The sequence below is a fragment of the Dipodomys merriami genome, unplaced genomic scaffold (assembly GCF_024711535.1).
Source record: "Dipodomys merriami isolate MVZ:Mamm:240054 unplaced genomic scaffold, mDipMer1.0.p SCAF_197, whole genome shotgun sequence".
Classification (NCBI taxonomy): Eukaryota; Metazoa; Chordata; class Mammalia; order Rodentia; family Heteromyidae; genus Dipodomys; species Dipodomys merriami.
Genome location: NW_027203348.1, coordinates 2089981 through 2111342, shown reverse-complemented (window position 1 = coordinate 2111342; position 21362 = coordinate 2089981). Strand labels below are relative to the sequence as shown.

General features: G+C 35.5%; 1 pseudogene; it reads left to right on the top strand.

The window, feature by feature from the left end:
• Positions 1-20165, top strand: part of LOC138831454 (vacuolar protein sorting-associated protein 37A pseudogene) — a 121765-nt pseudogene extending 101600 nt beyond the window's left edge.
• Positions 20166-21362: the final 1197 nt, after the last annotated feature.

Genomic DNA, 21362 nt, shown 5'->3' with positions numbered 1-21362 from the left:
ATGCCTTACTTATTTAACTGTAACCCCTCTGCAATCACCTTTACAATAAAATAAAATAAAAATAAACAAATGTGCACTGTACTCAGAAGACAATATGTTAGAAATGAACTGTACAACTTGGGGGAGGGGATTGGGGAAAGGGAAGTGAGAGAAAATGAGGGAGGGGGTAATAAGTTCTACAAGAAATGTACTCAGTGCCTTATGTATGTAACTGTAATACCTCTGTAGGTCACCTTGACAATAAAATTAAATTTTAAAAAATGTGCTTCATCCTGAATTTTGAAAGCTATAGGTCCAATCTGTGAAGCAAATGATAAGATTATCCATTAGCAATGCTTGAGTCAAATGACCACTTGATCTTATAACATCTCAGTTCTTTAGTTTTCAATGAACTTTGTGTCTGAGAGCCTTTTATAATTCATACTCACTAAAATTATGCTTCAGAGGAGCAAAGATATCATTAGCTCCTGCACAGTTCAGATTACAAGTATTAGCTTCACCAATTCCCTCTTGATGAATTCTATTATTTATAGAAGCTCTCCATCTATGTTCGATATTTCCATGTGTCTCATTATTTGAGAATTAAATAAAGAACAAAACAAGAAAATAAATAAGAGTATTTAAAGAAAGTCCCTAGGTTATATTTTACCTTAGAAAAGATTTTCAGTTTAAACGCTGGAAACACTCTCAAAACTAAATACTCAATGTTTCTCATGAAGTAAACAATAAAAAGAAAGAGAAAAATCTTAAACTATATTGAGAGGAAAGTAATTTTTCCTGCCCTTTATGTTAAATTTAGCAATGATAATAAAATCAAAATTTAACATATAGAAAAGATTTGGGGCCAATGAACCATTATTTTATTGCTTGCAGTAGAACTGATTCCTTACAGAAGATGGAGTAAGAAAGTTTAGGGGGCTGTAATAATGTATAAAGGTGTAAAAAGGAAAGAAATATTTTAGGATAAATCATCAGATAAGTGGATAACAATGTCTTCTGACACGATAGGTGTAACTGAAGGCTGTACTATGGGTCATATTTTACATAGACTCTACCTGCTATGTCACCCAGATGCACTGTATTAATAAGGGTTTTTGTGATCCTTGGATAGACAGGCATATGACCCTAAGTGTGACAACAGTTCTCTCCCTGAAGGCATATATTGTACTGACAAAAAATAGAGCATTTCCAATGTTATTAATGACTATTTAAGGAATTTGCTTTCAATGATGAAACATTGATAGGATCAAAGTTTCACTTCATTTAGATGACTACAACTGAAATGGACTTCAACAGAGGAAAAGCCTTTCAAACTGAGGAAAATACAATATATGAAGCTAACAATGAAATAACAGAATGTTTTAACAATATCAAAATTTAATCCTTCAGTTCAAAGAAGGTAAATGCCACAGAGTAATACACAATGGAAACACATCAATTAAACATCACCAACACAAAACTGAAACATAAAACATAATAAAAGCAAAAAAGAAAAATCTGAAGCAAATATAAACAGTTATCCCAATACTATTAAATAAAGGACATAAAGAAATATGATCAGAAACTATTTAGAATTCTATGAAACAGAATCTGCAGTCTTATTCTGGATTTGGAGCTTAAACTAAGAAACATGCTCCTGTTTGTGTCATTTGCACATGGTTGGTGCTCTATCATTTGAACTCTATTCCAGATGCGTAATATCTGGCTGTTTGGTGGTTAACTGGATATCTTGAACTATCCTACTAGGCTGATTTTGAACTTTAGTCTCCAAGTGTTAGCCTTCTGAGTGGCGAGAATAATAAATGCTATCCACTGTCACCAGGCTTTAATATTGTTTCTAATGATGCAAAATTAAAGTTATATAATAACATGTATCACTTTAGAAAATCCAGGGACAAAATAGGAAGCTATCTGAAGTAAATATTTACCTAGATATAGGGTTAGAGAACTTCTTAGAATCTATTCATTTGTGAGTAGTGTAACAATTTTGGAAATGTCTATGTATGTATATATGTATACATATCTATCTATCTATCATCTATTTCTGTCATCTACTTATCTATAACATATCATGTATATAACATATGTAAATAATATATATTTACATATATGGTAGGCATCCAACCAAGAGAAAGAACACCTAATCAGCTTGTACAGTCAAACACAAAGTAAAAGTGATCAAGGTGATCTAGCCTCAATACTTTTTTATCCTTAGACCTTGAACCATTATAGAATCAGTCAGCTACAGTGACCTCAAGTACCTGTAGTCCCACATTCTTTATCTCTTATGTTCTTTCTCCAATATTGTATTTGAATTGTATTGATACAGTGAATATGTGAACACTATTATAATACTTGATAATATTTAAGTGAAAAAAATTTAGAGAAAAAGCATTGGACCCACAAAATTGATATAGAATTCATGAAATGGTATGGAAATAAGTCCAGAATTTTTTTTCTATCAAGAGATTAACTAAATTATCACTTTAGGAAAGATTTCTTTTAAGTAAAATAAATTGCAAATTCTTCCATTGAACAATGGTCATTGTGATAGACCTTTAAAGTCCTGGTTCATCCTGATCTGAAATTTTCAAACGGAACCAGTGCATATTAATTCAATTCTCTCCGATGTTATAAGGAGAGCAAAATGAAAGCCCGTAGTCCCAGGGCTGTTATATTATGCAGGCAGCACAGAACAATAACTATAAATCTGCAAAAAATTGACCCTATGAATTTACCTTTACGTCAAGGATTAAGGTTATGATAAGAAATTTTCTGAAATTACTTCCCAATGTCTTGATAATGACATCATTCATCACTGCTAATGTGTACTAACTAAAATTAGTTATTTTTCAACAATGATCTGGTTCAAGGATAAAGGTCATGTTATTACATCCATGACACATTGATCAGTGGGAGTTATTCTTGATGAGACAGGCAATTCTTAAACCTTGAGCTTCGAGTCACTTGTGTCCTATAAACACTTAGATGATAAGGCACTCCATATATCCCAGTAATTCATACAGCCTTACTTACAGCCTTGGTAAACTGCAATCTATAAGGATTAGCAAAGTAATCTCTGGGAAGTGTTAAAAAACTGAGTTCCATGTTAAAAGAAATTATTTTATGTGGATATATATATGTATATATATATATATATATATATATATTTATGTGTGTATGTTATTTGTGTGCATATATAAAATATATACACATTTATCATTGGAATGGAATGCAACAAACAGTATAAGTACAGAAAGTATAGAGATGATATACTGGGCACACTAAAAACAATCTTTGGTGAATTCTGTTTATATAAAATTTAAATGCAGACAAATTTTTAAAAAGTTAATCTAATAGCCAGGTGCCGGTGGCCCATTCCTATAATCCTAGCTACTCAGGAGGCTGTGATGTCAGGATCAAAGTTAAAAGCCAGTCCGGGCAGGAATGTCCGTGAGAATGTATTGCCAATAAACCAGCAGAAATCTGGAATGGCTCTGTGGTTCAAGTGGAAGAGCACTAGCCTTGTTCTGAAGAGCTCAGGGACAGTGCCCAGGCCCAGAGTTTAAGCCCCACAACGAAACATAAATACATAAATAAATAAATCTAACAAAAGGCTAAGCACAATTAACACTCTACTGTATAGTAACACTTTACTATATAGTAAAAACAAGTATGGTATTTGATTAAATAGGCACTGAAGACACACTTTAGCATTAGCAGTTTTCTTGACCCGATACATTTATTTTAAGCACTATCATTGTTAAATTGTGCATATATGTTTTAAACTTCATCTACTTTTGTACTAGTTTTGCATTACTTTTGCAACAAATTATGACAAAAATAACTGGATTAAAACAATTTGGTTCTTTTTTATGTAAAAGTTTCAATGAAAGTATAGTAAGATTGATTGTATCTGAGGCTGACACAAAAATCAGTTGTCTTGCCTTTCTAAATTGTAGATACATTGGCTTAATGCTTCTTCAGTAATTGCGACTCTGTCTGACCATTCTCCATATTCTCATGAACTTCAGTCCTTGTGATGGTTTTTCTTAATTGTCAATTTGATTCAATTGAAGGATGCCTCGAATTTTCTGAGATGATTAATTAAGGGTAGATAACACATCTTGAATGTGGTTGACAGAATCATCTAGGTTGTGAGCCTGGATGGAACACGAGGTGGTGAAGGAAGCCTTCAGAGCCAGGCAATCTCTTTTACTTCCTAGTCACAATGTACTTAGCAATTTTGCTCTACCACAAGGTCTTTGTGCCATGCTACTCCTTCACTAGAGATGTACATCAAGCAAACAATAGACAAAAACTTGTGACACTATAAGCCAAAATAAATCCTTTTAAAGTTGTTAACTTGGGTATTTGTTACAGAGTCCAAAAGCTGGAATAACAGACTTTGTTCATATGTTCTGATATTTTACACTTAAAAATACTTGTATTTAATTGACTCACCACTATAATTCAGGAAAAGCCTCTTTCTTTAAATTGAATTGATGAACAATCAAACTAAATTTGCACCTGTAATTTTCGCTAACCAAATAGTCCAGTGTATTTCCAGTTAGAATGGAGTTAGGATGTGAATTTTTTGAGAAGCCATTAAACTCCATATAACAACTCTAAAAAATTTCTCACAAAATGGGAAGAACTAATGTGATCAGTAGGACATAAAAGATTCCTCCAAGGCCCATGGTTAACAAGTAGAAATTCTACAAATGATTTTCAGTAGTAAGAAAGTCTATATTTATTTAGTAGTCTATGTTTAAGTAGTTTATGTTACAACATAAAGAGTAAAAAGTATATTATATACGTATGTATACAAACACATATATATACAAACACATACACACCTATGTAACAAATTTTCCCAGTTTTCTTATATCTTTTGACTTACAACCAAATAGAAGGTTTACTACTTTTAAATATTCAAAGAATAAAAGGATATTAAGGTGCTATTTTTCTGTGATATTTGTCATACTATCACATAAACTCATTATAAGATATGGTACACTTTTCACTAATTTTATTTCATCCTACATATTAAATATGCATCTAGTAGTATATAATTTTATAAGTATGTTTTATGTAGTCTTCCTTTGGTAATTAATAAGTAGAGCTTTTTAGTAAAGGAATTAGTATCCTGAATTTCTGGAAAACATTTTAAAATTTACTTGAAACATCAGTGTTGTTCTCAGTTTCTTGTATTTAACAATTAATAAAGCTAATTTTCCCTTTCATATATAATTTATTTTGGAATCAAAGAATTAAAATAAATTGATTAAAAGGGTGACAGCATAGAAATTCAACCATAACTCCTTTGTATAATTTACAGATGATTTAACAAAATGAATACCAAGAAACAAGTCTATCTAAAGGGGATATGAGTTTGGAAAGGGGACAAATTAAATGCAATGGGGGATGAATATAAACATAATACTTAATATTCAATATATATGCAAAAATGGAGCTACAAAACTTGAACAGAAGGGTGGAGTTGGAATAGAGGGAATGATAGCAGTAGTTATTCTAATTAAGATACATTATACACCTATACATATTTTGCTGAATATCCATTGGAAGATTATCTAAAATTAATAAATAATGAAAGATATTAGGTATTATTTATGCAATGTTTGATTTAATAAGAGTAATGAGATAATAAAGCATTGAAATAAAATAAGTTTATCAAATTACATTTATGAATACAAAGATTACAATACTATTAAGGTACGTGGGGGGAAATAGCTGGAACTTTAGATTGTTTGTCCTTCTTAGCAAATGCTTCTTTTTTTTATTGTGAAAATACTGTACAGAGGGGTTACAATTACATGGGCAAGATAGTGAGTATATTTCTTATCAAGCATTATAGCCTCCTCCTTTGTTTAACCTTCACCTCCCTTCCCAGCCTCTCCCCCCACTTAACCCTCCCCCTCCAAGTTGTAAAGTTCCTTTTCGACATGACAACTTGTACTTCTCATTGTTGCAACAGGTCCACCTGTGTCCTTATTTAAATGACTTGTTTTTCCCCTTCCCCTCCACAAATTATACCGACATCAAATACTGTGAAAGCATGGGTTATACTGTGGGGGAGGGACATACAAAGCAACAAAGAAATAATCTTATAATTGCGTTAGAAACAAATGCATGAAAGAAAAAAATTAAAATACATATCTTAGGGTTCATTTTCCTAACATCACCTTATCTGGCCTTTTCTGCTTGACTCATACATATACTAGATATTGCAAATAAGGGAAATCATGGGACCTATGCTCCTTTGGGCTTGGCTTACTTTACTTAATATAATTTTTTCCAAGTCTTTCCATTGCCTAACAAATGGGGCAGTGTCATTCTTTCTGATGGAGGAATAGAATTCCATTGTGTATATATACCACATTTTCTTGATCCATTCATCTACTGAGGGGCATCTGGGTTGGTTTCATATCTTAGCTATGGCAAATAATGCTGCAATAAACATAGTTGTGTTGGTAGCTTTAGTGTGGTCTTGTTTGTAAACATTTGGGTAAATGCCCAAATGTGGGACTCCTGGGTTAAATAAGTGGGCTAATGACTTAAAGAGAAACTTCTCTGAAGAAGAAACTAGGATGGCCAATAGACACATGAAGAAATGCTCAACTTCCCTAGCCATAAAAGAAATGCAAATCAAAACAACATTGAGATACCACCTCACCCTAGTTAGAATGACAAAAATCAAGAACTCTAATAACAATAGATGCTGGAAGGGATGTGGACAGAAGGGAACCTTATTTCATTGTTGGTGGGAGTGTAAACTTGTTCAACCACTTTGGAAAGTAGTATGGCGATTCCTCAAAAGACTCCACATAGAGCAAATTCTTCTTTAATCAATAAAAAGCCTACAGATTGGGAGATCTTCACTAGCCATATAACGGACAAGGGTCTCATACATAAAATATACCTGGAACTCAAAAAATTAAATCACCCAATAACAAATTCTCAAAGAAACCACTGCCCAATAAATAAGTAGGATAAAGACTTTAAGAGCGGAAGTGGCGCTGTAGCTCAAGTGGTAGAGCGCTCGCCTTGAGCTAAAGGTCTGAGGGACAGCGCCCAGGCCCAGAGTTCAAGCCCCACGACTGACCAAAAAAAAAAAAAAAGACTTAAAGAGATGCCCCTCAGTAGATGAATGGTTCAAGAAAATGTGGTATATATACACAATGGAATTCTATGCCTCCATCAGAAAGAATAACATTGCCCCATTTGTTAGGAATTGGAAAGACTTGGAAAAAATTATATTAAGTGAAGTAAGCCAACCCCAAAGAAACATAGGTCCCATGGTTTCTCTTTTTTGCAATTACTAGTATATGTCTGAGACAGTTAGAATCGGTCAGATAAGTTGATGTTAGGTGAAATGAACCTCAATATAAGGACTCAAATTTTTTTCTTTCTTGTGATTGTTTCTAACATAATTATAAGATGATCTCTTTGTTGCTTTTATGTCCCTCCCCCACGACATAACCCCTGTTTTCACTGTATTTGATGTTGGTATAATTTGTAGAGGGGAAGGGAAAACACAAATTGTTTAAATAGGGATACAGGTGGACCTATTGCAACAATGAGATGTACAAGTCGTTATGTCGAAAAACAAACTTTACAACGTTGGCATGGGGGGGGGCAGGGAGATGGGACAGAATGGGAAGTGGAAACAAAGGAGGAGGCAACAATGCTTGATAAGAAATGTACTCATTACCTTGCCTATGTAATTGTTATCCCTCTGCACGTTATTTTCACAATTAAAAAACAGAAAAGAAAATGCTTCTTTATAATCATTTCTTTTCACTCTTGTTTTTGTAATTTTTTTGTCTACCTGCCATATTAGGTTTTGTAGCTCTCTGGCTTTAAAAGTTAAATATCTGGCTTTATATGTTTTCAAAATTCATTATTTTTATTGTAGTAAATACAATGCTGTAGTTCTCAAAATTTGCAAGTGACTTCAATCAGCCTATTTTAGGTGACACTCAAAGTTAAAATTCATGCAATTTTTTTCCTAATTATCCAAGAATTTCTACAACAATTACCCATGAGTCTGACCCCTCTCCATAAACATCTTCCAGTATTAATAGCCTCTGGAAACCTTTGTTCTTTCTGCCTACGTACCTGAAAAATGCTGAAGTTACATGCACTTTTATGTTATTAAAATCAGAACCAGCGGAGGTTTGTGAAATATCTCTGAACTGTTGAACATAAATAATGTGTAGGGCATGATTATTTCTATGTACCATAGAAAACTTACCAAAAGAGGCAAAAAAAGTCCATGAGTAGGTTAAGAGGCAGTGTGTACCCTTAGGTTGACCTAAGGGGATTCAAACAAGAAATAAGTTTTCAGTTATGTTTCAGGGAATTTGATACCTTCAATTCTGCTTTGCAGCTCAAATATGTACTTATAAAATATTTTAGAATATTTTATCTTTAGATAGCTAAAACTAGAATATATTTACTTATTTTATTTTTACATAGCTAAAATTAGAATACATTTACTTACTTGAGGGTCTAACTACTTTTTGTTTCACTGAGAAAAATTAATAAGGACCTAATGTACTATGTTAATGCAGACTCCAGTTTTTTGTAAAAAGTATTTTTAGATTACAGATATTTCTTTATCAGTGAAGATTTCAGAAGTAAGTATAACTGAAAAGTTAAAAATAAGTATAAAAAAGCATTTTCATAGTTAAATTTAATATTAAATTACTACTGAATATATTTTATAAAGCTGTCACATTTAATATTTTATTATTTTATTTTTGTATCAAACAAATGCAATTAAACTATTGTATGAGATTTAAAGTTTAGTCAGTACTTAACCAACATAAATTCAAAATTTGACATTATTCACTGTGAAATAAGTACTGCTGTCTTACTAGGGAGTTGAAATGAAAAGAGAAAAAGAACACAAATAATTTTGACCAATAATTCAAATTATACAAGTTTCTTTAAGATTTGCAATGGGAGATGCACACACAGTAAAATTATTGCTACAAAATCCAATCTTGCCTCTACAAAATTTGAAATATAGATTAAGCAGTATGAAAGATAATCACTTTAATTGTCCTTGAAATTACAGTTTACAATGTCAAAATACAACATATCATGATTTTCCTTAATCTCCACCAATGCAAACTTCATAAATTAGCATAAAGCTGTGAAGGTTCAATAAACTTATTTCTCTAACCCTAGAAATTAAAAACCCTGTGTGGAAGTCTAAGTTGGAAATTGCCTGTTCAAAAAAATTTATGATTTTATTACAGCTGCATAGTGTCTGTTCTTCTAGTAACCCACAGGCAGAAAGTAACAGTTTATTTATTCAAACTGCAAATGAAATTGTATAAGAAAAGTAATTAGCAAGCAAAAAAATAATGGAAAAGCTCCCTAAAAGCAGTTTCAAAATTATATGGGCTTTCAGATCCTTAGAAAAATAACACTTTATTTTTAAAAAGCAGGAAAAGGAAAAGAATGGATGTGTGCATGTATTGTGTATGCAAGCTGCATAAATGTATATTAGCTTTTAAAGCAACATTGAAAAATACTATTGTTTCTTAACTTTGCAAATAATCTAAAAATCTTAACATAACGTTAAATAGTCTGTTTAAATTGGGACATTTATAGCTCAAAATGTAAACTTTTAAAATTAAAGATAGAAGCCATGTTAAAGGCACGTATCAGTTATCCTAGCCATTAAGGATGCTGAGATGTGAGTATCAAAGTTCGAAGGCAACTTCAGTAAACAAACCTATGAGACTTTTTATTTCCAATTAACCAGAAAAATAGCTAGAATTGGAATCTTGACTATGAGTTAAAGAACTAGTACTGAATAAATAAATAAACAAGATGTCTATATCAAAGATAGACTGAGTGCCCTATAGTTTGAAATGTTAGCAATAGATTTTAATATAACTTGAAGATTTTCACAATTATTGCCCAAATTACAAAGCTAAAACTTGTAAGAAACAGTCATACATCAATGACTATGTACATATTAGTGCTGTTTATATGATATGGTTATGATATGATATATGTTTGATATAATAGGACTGTTTAACCCTTTTGGGTCTTCCTATAAAAGGCATGTATTACATAATAAAGGATTCTTAAAGCATTATGTATTTGAGCATATAAATGAGTACCAGAAAACCACAGAAACTAAGCATAATATTCAGTAGTTTTTACTGACATTGTTTTTCCTCAAGAAGTCATCTCAGACTAACATATTTAGATTCTCTGACCTTTGGGACTACATGCATGACCAATATATCATACAGATCTGTTTTGTAGAAGGTATTTAAATCATTCCTGTTTTCCTTAAAAACTTTAAAGACATAATGCTAAAACTACTAATAACTTATGGGGAAATGAGTGAGTTTTCATTTCTAAAAGAAGACAATTTAGAGTGAGCAACCAAATTACTTATTGCTCAAAAGACTCCTCATCTGAAATCACTTTATAGTTCAGAGTCACGTGGCTTAAAATACATTCACTGGATGAACCACAATTCATGGTAATTTGTGAACTTTTTTACACTTGGGTCAGTGCCTTAAGGTCTCTACATTTCTGAGCTTTTCTTTTTGTGTGTGTGTGTGTGTGTGTGTGTGTGTGTGTGTGTGTGTGTGTGTGTGTGTGTGTGTGTGTGTGTGTGTGTCTGTGTGTGTGTGTGTGTGTGTGTGTGTGTGTTTCAATTTTATTTTATTAGTGAACATACTGTACAGAGGGGTTACAATTACATGGGCAGGATAATGCATACATTTCTTACCAAGCATTGCAGCTTCCTCCTTTGTTTACCCTTCACCTCCCTTCCCAGCCTCCCCCCACCCCCCCACCCAATCCTTCCCCCTCTTTCCACCCCCCACCGACATTGTAAAGCTCGTTTTTAACATGACAATTTGTACTTCTCATTGTTGCAACAGGTCCACCTGAATCCTTAAACGACTTGTTTTTCCCCATCTCCTCCACTGATCCTTGTCTTCTATCCAATGTAGTTTAAAAACCAGAATAAATACATTCTAAGGAGAAAAGAAATAGAACTAAATAGATCTCTCTTTTTTATGTTGTTATGTTGTAATTTTAAATTGCCTAGCATCTGGAATGGAGACTCAATTTCTTCCCAAATCTGAGGTTAGCCTTCAGAAAAAGTCATTGCAGACTTTGCCTCCCAGACTTGTGTCTCTTTCCTTCTTCTTTAAGTTTACACCTGTGAGATCTGTCTGTGTTTCTTATCAGTCCTCCAGTGTAATTTTTTTTACTGCCTCTTACTTCACATGTTTCTTTTGTATTTTGTTGTTTCAGTTTTGGTAGTTCTTCATAGAAATATACTGGTCTGATTTTATTTTATCTGAGATAGAAGAGAAAGTCTAAAAGAGCTTTTAGCCTTGTCAGGCAGACACAAATTCACACTCCATTTGTTGTTGTACTGGGACCAACATTTCTTCATTTCTTAGAGTTCAAAATAGTTCATTGACAAAATGCAATACGTTATTAAAAATTGTATTATTTCATTCATGTGCATGAACAATAGGGCTCAGGTAAAAAGAAAAATATCAGATACATGCCATGTTTTCTATAATAATCATTAACAAATTTTAAGTGTGTTATACTCATTAATATCCATGTTAGTGGATTTCACTGGGACATTTCTATACATGCACACATTGTGCTTTGATTATGCTTCTTCTTTTCCACTTATTTCTGCTTTATATTCATGGCAATTTTAGGTTTTTATTTTTGTCTTAATGAGATTTTCTTCTAGATGAAATATTAAATGAAATCATGTTGACATATAACTTAAAATTATGGTTCCAAATATATTTTAGCAAAAAAGCAAATTTCAGCTGAAGAAATTGATAAAACAAAAATTTCTTTGAAAACAAATGCTGCCCATTAAATATCTACAAGTTTATATAAACTAACATATATTTGTTTCCCTAATGTCATGCTATTATTTTTCAGATAAAAAATTAAAAACTACTTCTGCAAGAATTCAAGAATGATGCATATTGAACCGTCTTATTCTTCTCCAATAGTCTTGGAAATGATCACAATATCATCACTATTAGTATTCCTTATGAAAGACCCTAGTCCCCTAGGATACTTTCGTCAACAGGAGGGCAACCCAGAAAACTCAGACTCCAGGCCGGGAGATGCAATAAGCATGAGGAGTTTATTTGACGTTTGCGCAAACGGACTCTCTGTCCCGAGCAGACAGGGAGCCCCGAGCAGCGGTTACAAGCCCTTTTTAAAGGCAAAACCCACAAGATTAACGCATAACACAAAGCATCCCATGATTGGTCCATTTAAAGGTCACCATATACACCAACAATCACTTTGCCATGTGGGAAATTTTGTAACACTGTTTGTAAAATGACTGGCCCATGGTTGGTTTAAGGGGGGGGGGGTTACATGGTTACAGGCCTATGATTGGTTGACATTTGGCTTAGCTTGTGGTCTTGCCAGGTGGTCGTTGTCTCAAGGTCCTGTCTGGGGAATTTCTAAATGGGAACTGAGGAACACGTACTGTCTGTTCTTTATCTATGACCACTGACCTTGTCCTGGGGCCGGCATCTGGTCCCTGAAACTTCTTAACTCATTTTTGGGAAGGAAAGGGTCAGTGCCAGCGTAAGCAAGTTTACAGAAGCAGAATCAGCAGTTAGCAAATTAGCAAATTGTAAAATGGACTCAGCCCTAATTTTTCTAATTCTTCATTCCCCACTTCTTCTCTGGAGTAATTTTAATCTTAAAATTTAGGGTGTCTCTATATTATCTTGTGGGATGTCAGTTGTTCTCAAAGCTTGGTATTTGGATCTCAGAACTAATAGATGGACTGCGCTGATCTTTTTTTATTTTTATTTATTTTTTTTTACAAAAGATACCAGTCTGTGGAGTATACAAGGTCCGATTGTAACAAAAGTAACAGTACCAGAGCCCCTTACATTTTTTTTACCAGTCCTGCCTCCATGTATCACAGTTAACTTAATTTTATACCAGCTATACTTGTAAGCTCCAATTTTAAGACATACTCATACCATTTGCAACATACTCATACCATTTGCGACATACTTAAACTTTTTGAGGTTTGTCTTTTTTTTTAAATAATTAAAGACAAGCCTTACTTTTCAAATCCTTTTTTATCTAAAGGGGATATCAATTTTTCCCCAATTCCCTTCCCAAGGCTTTCTTTATTATCCCCCTCTCCTTTACAATTCCTTTCCCAAGGCTTTTTTTACTACCCCCCTCTCCTTTACAATTTTTATTGATAACATACTCAGGTCATTACCATACCAGAGCCAAACTAGGCTGTGACCATAGAGTGGATTTTCAGTCACTATGCACTGACGTGCCTAAGACAAGCAAGCCAGTGATATCCTTGTCCTCAATATCCACTGTGGGAAGAGAGGGTTTCTGGATATCACCCAAAAGAATGTCCCACAAGATCTTACATTTAGCAGCATTCAACCAGGAAACAGACTCAGGTGATGGAATCAGGCAGGAGTTTTCCCCAGGTGGCTGTCAGGCCGTCGTTGAACTTTACCCATTAGAGTATGCAGCAGCAGCAGCAGCAGCAGCAGCAGCAGCAGCAGCAGCAGCAGCAGCAGCAGCAGCAGGATCTCTCAGTGGCTCCAAGGGACTGTCACAACTCATGCTCGGCTGTAAATTCCTACACAGACTGGTTAAAAATACATTGCATAGGCTTCGCAGGCTTTGATCCTGCTGTTTTTTAAGATCTTTAAACAATAGTCCAGGACAATTTACCAAAACCACAACTTTTTACTAACCAGATATTTTTGTAAATAGACACAGAAGGCTCAGAAGGCTTAGTCTTGTAGCCATCTCTGACAGATGCAGTCTTTACACCTTATACACCGACAACCGTTAACACTATTTTTTATGCCTTTTTTTAAAAATTATTTTATCTATTTTGCCTCATTTTTCCAAAATTTCTGACTCTGGACCCTTGATCTTAAAAAAAGAGGTAGAAGGGCGAAGGTCCTTCTTCTGTAACTTCTTCAGCTGACTTCAGGGGGGTTGATCTTACCTAGCTAGGAACCTATAACCTTAGCCTATTTTACAAAGAGGCTATCAGGGTTAGATGTCATTTAGAACAATATTTAACTTTTGACAACTGCACAGACCTTTTCTCCGGCTACAGCAGTGTAGCTTGTTTAGCACCCTGGTTTGCAAAAACATCTTTCTAGATGGCTTAGGAATGTGATCCCTAAAGATCCCAACAATGCCTAAATTACCTTTGCAGGCCTTTAGACAGATATCAATAGAAACACACTCTCGGGTTTATAAACTTTTTCCTGAGCAGATGAATTTCATGTAACTGGTGTCAGCTCAATTAGAGCTGCCAATTAGAGCTTTTGGCACATAAAGGGGTTGAGATTTAAACTATCCCCCACATTTTATAACATTAGCTTTGTATCATCACAGAGGACTGGCAAGTTCCTGTCCCTTACAAGGTAGATAGTCACGGACATTTGGCATGCTTACAAACTCTTTTTATGACCTCCCGGCTCTGACCAGTTTTGAAGGGCCATGCACAAATGACTCTAGGATCTAACATTTCTGCCATTTAAGCAGTGGCTTACTGCCTCTTGATGCTCCTCCATCGCTTTTGTCCCAGGAGTGTCTTCTCCACTTTGGGACAAATGCCTCATTGGCATTTCCCTTTAGCTGGTCGCTGGACTTGAACTCGGGGCCTGAGCACTGTCCCTCAGCTCTACAGCTCAAGGCTAGCACTCTGCCACTTTGAGTCCCAGACTCGGGGCTTGAATGCTGTCCCCTAACTCTTCAGTCCAGGGCTAGTACTCTGCCACTGTGAGTCTCGAGCTTGGGGCTTGAGTACTGTCCCCTGACTCTTTAGTCCAGGGCTAGTACTCTGCTGGCTGAATAGATGTGACAGTCTCACAGGAACCTTTTTGTGCCCGGGCTGGCTTTGAACCAGTTTGCAGATCAATGAGTCTTATAAAAGGCCATTTTACTCCAATTAAAAGCAACAAGGTGGTCAACATAGAAGTAGCTTTTAAGCATGCTCTTACCTGAAACTTGTTAAGAGCCAAAGTTACATCTGACAAACTTTTAAGAATCCTCTGTGCTTTGCTCTGGGCTTGCTGGAAACTTAAAAAAAACCTATAAGAGCAAACTGGAACAGCAATCATTTTCATAATCCTAATTTTTTTCTTTGTGCACATTGAGGCCAATGTTAAGGACAATTTTACATTTAAACTTTATATCCAAAAATCCATTTTTAATTAATTTTTTTAAAACCTCTTATTTGCATTTTGAAAAGATCCCTTGAAATCTTGAGGCCAAGTGTCACTCATTGCCTCTTAGTTGCTTGTTTTAAAACAGACACACATTAAGATTTTTAAACTCAAATGACAATTTTTTCTTAATGCGAAAATTACAGTCACCATCACTATACCACGAAGCTAGACTTTACATCTTTATAACTTTTAAAAACATCCTAATTGTAAAACATTAAAAGCAAGTCACATTATACAAATAACTTTTTAACCCTCTTTTTAAGGCCTTTTTAATTTTAATGTTAACACATCCAAGGGGAAGTTTTAGCAATACTAATCAGATTATCACATCAATCATTTTAACCATCATGTTTTCAGTGTCTGTCTGCAGGGAATAGAGAGAACAAAGATGGGCCACTCAGCCCCTTCTATGGAATGGGTACGCACCCAATCCGACTCTTTAGGGTTAGATGAACTGCGTTTGTGCCAGCTTGCCCTCTTTCACCATGTGTGGACTGCTCCCAGGGCCTGTCCCACCATGCATGGCTAGCTGAACTGCACTTCTGCTTGTTTACCTCTTACCCCTAAAGACAGGTCTTCTGTTGGCTTCTAGTTTTCCCTTTTCTTATCTCTTGGTTCTCAAATGAAATACACAGTTTTTAGACAGACAGAACAAGTAACATCTTTGACAGTGTTAAACTAACCTTTATATTTAAATTTTTAATATTTATCCCAAATTTTAGCCAAGGGAACCAGATCCCAAACAGCCAATGCATTTTGTTAAGCCAGATAACTTGATTACAGTATAAACAGTCTTATGCATTTAATATATTAGTTTTTTTAAATACCAGATTTTCTAATTTGCAAGTTAAAGAATCTTTAAAAAGCCATTTAAAACAATGTGAAGATTTTTTTTTTTTAGAATTTTTGGTAATGTCCAAACCTCATAACCTTTTGAATTTTAAATTTAAACTCACCCAATTGTTACAGCATGCTGACAATTTTTATCTTTGAACACATTTACAGACACACACACAAAACACTCACACAGATCTTAAAGCGCGCAAAAATCAAAATCAGTCTTACGTACACCTTTTAAAGTTTTTAAACAAAAATTTAAGACAGTATTTCTTTTAAACTAGGTACCTTTGTTGGGCTTTATTTTTCCAGAGCTTGCTTATCTAGCAAGGCAATTCACTAATTAGTCTTTTGAATCCCTTCTGTTGGACGAGGGCTGGGGGAGGGGGTCACCTGAAACTAAACTAGCCAGATTTTTTTTTAAATCCAATTTTAGACAAAGCACTTTACAAATTGTTACATTGTCAGGACTAGCTGAAAAAGTCCAAACTAGGCACACAGCCTTCTACACCTTCCCTGCTGGCAGCCTCCACAAGGAGAAAATGCAGCCTGAGGCTTGAAGGGAACCAAACTAGCCCAGTAACCTTCCATGCCTCAAAGGAGGGTGGGCATAGCAGGTCTGTGACTGAGCCCAGCTGGAACTTTTATTTCCCCAGAGATGTTCAAATAAATAACAAAAACACAGATAAACACAAAAACCAAGGATCCACATTTAAAACTGGTACCAATTCTAAAACAGAACTAGACAAGAACTGAAGGCTGAGTTGGGGACTAATGGGCCCCAGTTTATCCCTACTGGAACTCTGTGCTGTTCTTACTCAGCAAGCTGAATCCAGAGTCTGCTGGGTGAGCCTGCCACACTCACCCAGAACTTCCCTACCCCATTAAACATAAAACAAACACACACACTAAAGTAAACAAGACAAACAAGTGGCCACAAAGACAAAATCAGGTCTCAGTGAATGGGGCGACACCTCACCACCATTCACTTACCAGGGGACTCAACACCCCTACTCACCTCCGGAGGAATTTTCTCTTAGATTCCTGCAGACGTTGACCCAGGGGCCTTCCAAGGCGGAGGAGAATTGCCAGTCATCTTGGGGCAAGGGACAAAAGTCCCTAGCGGCCGTCCCCTCAGACTGACAGGTTCTCCCCTACGCTCAGACCCCCCGAGCCAAGGCCCGAGGCTGAGCTCTAACTGAGGCCACTCGCAGGTGGTCAGTGGCAGCTTTATAATTGACAAACAAGCAAGTTACAAAAGCAGAACCAGCGGTTTTTGTTTTTAAACGAACTAAGACAAGGTCTCAGGTGTCCTAGGAGTGGACTCACTTGTTGACCCATCTCTATAGAGAATACAAAACACACATTAAAGACGAGTAACACTAAACACAGACAGACAGAACCAGACGCCGCGGCAACCAAGTACAGATGAGGAAGGAATTACAGATGGGAGTGGCCGGGCTCGCCTTAACTCCCCAGAACAGAGAGACACTCGGATCTCCTCCTTCCTACAGATGACCCTGGAGCAGGACTCCAGGGCGGGACCAGGGTACTGGGCATGTCTGCTTTTCCCTCTGGCCCAAATACAGACGACCCTGGAGCAGGACTCCAGGGCGGAACTAGGGTACTGGGCACGTCTGCTTTTCCCTCTAGTCCAAATACAGATTTGGATCCCAGAACATAAAATGAAAATGACAAACACGAAAGACAAGAGCTCTATCTTACCCCCTGCCGGACCTGGAATCTGGGATTTGGGGGCGCCTGGTTCCCGGCCAATGCACCAAATGAAAGACCCTAGCCCCCTAGGATAGTTTCGTCAACAGGAGGGCGCCCCAGAAAACTCAGACTCCAGGCCGGGAGATGCAATAAGCAAGAGGAGTTTATTTGACGTTTGCGCAAACGGACTCTCTGTCCCGAGCAGACAGGGAGCCCCGAGCAGCGGTTACAAGCCCTTTTTAAAGGCAAAACCCACAAGATTAACGCATAACACAAAGCATCCCATGATTGGTCCATTTAAAGGTCACCATATACACCAACAATCACTTTGCCATGTGGGAAATTTTGTAACACTCTTTGTAAAATGACTGGCCCATGGTTGGTTTAAGGGGGGGGGGTTACATGGTTACAGGCCTATGATTGGTTGACATTTGGCTTAGCTTGTGGTCTTGCCAGGTGGTCGTTGTCTCAAAGTCCTGTCTGGGGAATTTCTAAATGGGAACTGAGGAACACGTACTGTCTGTTCTTTATCTACGACCACTGACCTTGTCCTGGGGCCGGCATCTGGTCCCTGAAACTTCTTAACTCATTTTTGGGAAGGGAAGGGTCAGTGCCAGCATAAGCAAGTTTACAGAAGCAGAATCAGCAGTTAGCAAATTAGCAAATTGTAAAATGGACTCAGCCCTAATTTTTCTAATTCTTCACTTATAAGTAGTATTCAGTTTGCACCAAAAATGTAATAACCATTCTGGAGTATTGTACTAGTTTGGGGAGAAGTGTGCATTTACTATGCTAGACTGTGAAAAAAATCGCTCAGTATATATCTATATATGGTCTGCTTTGCACCATAGCTAATTAATTTAAGAAAATCATTTTGTAATCCTTATGTGGTGTATTTTTGTTTCTAGGAAAATACCACTTTACATGCTCCACTGACTTTTATTGAACACAGACAAAAATTTCAATTTTGTTTAAATTTGGATAGAGATGTAGTATGTATTGAACCATTAATAGCTTCAATTATGAATTCAGGTAGAAATTATTTCATAGTTAAGAAATAGGAAATGTTAATGATTTTTATAATCAGTACAAAATAAATAAGAAAAAATTCCATGAAAATTTATTGGTTTTATTGAATATGTAAAATTATTAAAAGCCCATATTCTTTGACATTGAACCATGAATTTTTTCATATGACATATTTCATGTGATATTACCATGCTATCATTCCCTCTCAATATTATCATAATATCAATATTATCATGATAATGTCAGTATGATCAATACTATGATAACATAATCAGCTCTGGTTTTGAGATTAGATGGTTGTGTTCACCTACAATGAAAAAGTTTTAAAAAGTGTATGATACTCTCTTGATGTCTACTTAATTTTCATTCTTGTGATGATACATCAGCTTTGAATTATCTTCTATCTTCCAGGACATTTTATGTCTTAGGTGGAGTCACACATTTCTCCTAAGATTTGTTTTGAAATCTACTATTATAATGGTAGATAACTTTTTAGTATCTGAGAGAGCAGTCCCAAATTCTAATTTTATTTGTAATTACAAAATTAATCCATTGATAATCTACATGTTCATAACTCCTAAAGGTGACACAGGTACAGAAATCCTTTCTGTAGATGAATCTCACCAATAAAGTGACATTCCATTTATTCTATCATTTTTTGTAGGTGGAGGTCAAGTACTAGGGCTTAAACTCATGTCCTAGGTTGTGTACTTCATCTTTGCCTTAACTTTTTCTCCCAAGAATTGTGCTCTACTATTTGATTCACACCACTATTTCCCACATTCTGCTTGTTTGTTGGAGATAAGACTCTCATGGACTTTCCATGCTCAAGCTGAATCTCAATCCTTAGATCCAGGCTTCCTGAACTGCAAGGAAAACAGATGCAGGCCACTGATGCCTGGCTTAACTTGTTTGTGATAGTTAAAATAAAAGTTGTCAAGATTTGTATTGTTTTGTTATGCCACTATTTGCCATGCTTTTACTGCATTAAGTAATGAGATTCCCTCTGAAATTAACATACATGGGTCCATGTAAATTCACAGGAATTGTGGATTGTGTTACATAGTGCTAAAACTCCAGGACTCAGTACTAACTTTTTGTTTTAATGACAGAATTGTAAAGAGTAGTTAATTAAATAAAACAACAGGAAAAAAAGAGAAAAAATTACATTGTTCCACTTGTGAATTGAGAATGGAGTTTAAGGAAGCAGACAATGTCTAGTAGTACTTTGACCTATATGAAAGTTTACTAATTTTCCTTTTCCATAGCTGGAGTATCATGTAAGGATGGAGGAATTGGAACTGTCACCAAAAATCAAGTTCAAGGTGACTGCCTCCTCCCTACACTTGGGAATTTCTTTACCAATCTACAGTCACTCAGATCAATGTAAAGAGCCATTTAATTTAACTCATTGTACATTAAAAATAAATAAACCCATGGAGTGTTTCAATTAGTTGATGGTTGTGTGTGGGTCTGAAAACAAATCAAGTGATATTGCATGGAAAGTTTCCTCCAAGTCATTTTAGACTTTAGAATTCCAAGGTCACTCTTATGAACAGTACAAAGAGTGCAAGTGGGAAATCACAGCCCCACTAGTTCAACGTTTCTTTTGATTTTTGTAGTCCTGAGAAAGAAAAAAAAGGGGAGAGGTCAAAGGAAAGAGTGGACTCTAGTTTTTAACATGAGATGTAACTAGCCATTCCCCAAATGGAATGGCTTCTTAAACAAAAATAAAAAGTCAGCAGCTGAGGTGAGAACAGAGTTGAGGATGGTGAAAGGCAAGCTTTTCTTGCAACAATTTCTAGATTTTTAGATAGGTCATAGTAGCTGGGTTTGCAGAAAGCCACTTTATCTAAATTTAAACTAAACTGAAAATGTATTTGTATGCATGCTTGTGACACCTTTTGGAATATTTCATGAAAAATATTGAAGGTAATTTAGAGGTAATTCTTGAATTTTTTTTGGTCAGTCATGGGGCCTGAATTCTGGGCCTGGGCAGTGTCTCTCAGCTCTTCAGCTCAAGCTAATGCTCTACCAATTGACCCACAGGCCACTTCTGGCTTTTTCTGCTTATGTGGTGCTGAGGAATCAAACCCAGGATCTCATGCATGCAAGGCAATTGCTCTACCACTGAGACACCTTCCCAGCCCCTTTGAATTTTTATTGTATAATTCTTTAAATACTGTTATTGTCATTGCATTATTATTCTTTAATAATATCCTTGTTTCTAGGTGTGATAACCCTATTCTTTACATTGATATGTTTTCTAAACTACATAAAAATGATTGCTACTCTTTTTGGAGTAAAAAACTACTTACTTAGTTAAATCTGTCTCTTTTGTGGTTCCAGAATTCCTTTTGCTAATGTTTTCCATTATTTTCCAATTTATGCCATTTTCTTTTACAAAAAAAACTCTATCCCTAAATTTGCTGTCATCCTTCTAAATTTTTTCAGGAATACCAATTAGCCCAAATTCTGTCA